Source organism: Chinchilla lanigera, unplaced genomic scaffold, assembly GCF_000276665.1.
Source record: "Chinchilla lanigera isolate Chin_1 unplaced genomic scaffold, ChiLan1.0 scaffold00026, whole genome shotgun sequence".
Lineage (NCBI taxonomy): Eukaryota > Metazoa > Chordata > Mammalia > Rodentia > Chinchillidae > Chinchilla > Chinchilla lanigera.
The window spans coordinates 1,335,977-1,338,281 of record NW_004955427.1 but is presented as its reverse complement, the minus strand read 5'-3'; positions in this window follow the sequence as shown (position 1 = coordinate 1,338,281).

Here is a 2,305-nt window from a genome sequence, read left to right as displayed (position 1 = left end):
CCACAGTGAGCTTCTGTATAATCTTGGATTGTCAGAACTGGTAAGGACTTTTCTGACATTCAATATAACCTCCCATCCAGTTGAGGACTGCCTCTCATAGCATCCTGGACAGGTCCCGTCTCCCCTCAAACCCGTAACTGGACCACTACTCTGTGATGGGGTGTGAATGCAAAGATGAAAGAACAAGGGGCTTTCCCTCATGAAACTTGTACTCTAATTGGGGCCATAGACTAGCACTCCAATTACAAAGCAGAAAAAAGGAAAGGGCAGAAAAATTTACAAGGCAAATTTACAAATTTATTCGGCTCTGATGTGATGCTGGGGAGAAGCTGATTAAATGTAAGCACTAGAGGTGGTTTAAAGGGAAGGTAGTGATTCCTCTGCTTGCGGATTTGTGCATAGTACACCCAGCAGAGAAGTCAGAGAAGACATTCCCAGGAAGGGGCAATGTGGAGTAGTTTTTCTCTTTCTGAACTTTTCTAGTTCATATTCGTCTGATCACGATCGTGCCAACCTGCTCTTGGAGATCAACTTCTTGTTTACCAAGCATCTTGAGATCTTCTAGTTAGAAGGTACTATTTTTAAGCAAGGGGTTGTTCTCTGCTACTTTTGCATGCCTTACGTTGCTTGGTAGTATTAGGCACAAAATCGGAGCTAGTTTGTGTTTTAATGTAAGAGGATACTGGATATTCACTGTAAGTTAACATACATATTTTGAGTTACTTTATGCAGTAACAGTGATAATGGTTTGGCTGTGTTTGTCCAGCATTCTCAATTCTACCCATTTATGCTGCCTTGCGTCCAACCCCTGTATCCATCCTTACATTCACCTTTGTGAACAAAACTGTACGCCAACAAGATGACTGTGACCGTAGTGTCTTTGGCTGTGGAACGATGCACAGCTAATTGCGGTATGTGGGAATGGACGCTGTGTTCTCGGGCTTCCGGCTTGATGGTTAAGCAAATACATTGACCACCCACATACTGGTGTACATACTTGCTCATTGAATTACTTGAGTAACCCCTTTGTCATATGCTAGACATGATGTAATCACTCAGTGCTTAGTAAATCATAACAAAAGAAGTCTCTCCTTATCAGTGATGCTTATTAAGTCCTTTAGGTTCCTGAAATAGATCTGCTTCTGTGCTGTAACTCCGCGCAGTACTATTCTCACTCAACATATTCGGCTCTGATGTGGCAAGGTAAAATAAAATGGAGCATTTGGAGACAGTTTCTTGCAGGAGAAAAGAGACATGTGGCATTTTCTCTTTGTTAGTGGATGTAGCAGGTGAAATAATGTATTACGCTCTAGTTAGCTACTTTCTCTCTTTTTACTAGAACCCTTGATTTTTAGCTGTGAATGGGGTTACCCAAAGTAAATGTTCAGTTTTCCATACTATCTCAGAGTTCCCTGTAGTGATGTGACTAAATTCAGGGCAATGGATAAGGGAGGGAATGACTTAAGAAGTTGCTGGCTTGAGATTTTCAAGATGAGAAACTCACCCCTCCCTCCTGCTGTCACTGCGGCGCTGCTGGCACGTAACCGTCATGGCTAACTACCCTTACTGTGGAGAGGGGGCAGCACACTTGCAGTGGAAGAACAAGACAGAAGGAGCCTGCAGCCCTGGACTGAGTTGTTATGTCAAAGAAGAAAAATTGTCCTGTTTAGGCTGGCTTCTTTTAGGTCTCTAGTTCATCTGCTAATTACTACAGTGAAGGATAAAAAAACTCGTGAGGTTCACACAGTGTCAGCTGAGTGAGATGACGAGATAAGAAACATTGTTTTAAAAGTATTTAATGACTTTTCTCAAATCAGTACAAAAATTTAAATACAAAAATGATTTGTCATTAAGTCTCAAATCTATAATGGAAACTCCAGCAAGTTACCAGTCTCTTCACCATTCGTTGAGGTCTGTAAAATATTTGAGGACAGCCGCCCATTACAGACATTCTTTCCCCTGTAGATGTCATCTTGCATTCTAACTCTTTCAATAACAATATTGACAATTTGGTCCATTTCACATGGAAAAGGTCTAGTTTATTTTGAATTAAAAAGGGATTACACTACTATCCCTAGACTTTAGAAAATGTGGTTGTTCCATCTGCTTTTATACTGATTTGTTAGTATGATGTGCACCTCTTAAAAGGGAAAAAGGCACATAGATAATTATTTAAAACTGTTTTTAAAATTATATGGAGTATCATTTAACTCTGAGATTAGCACCATTGTAGAATACACAGTATCTGTCATAGATGTTGCTCCTCCTCCATCTAAAAGTTAGAAGCATATGCCTGATTTTATAT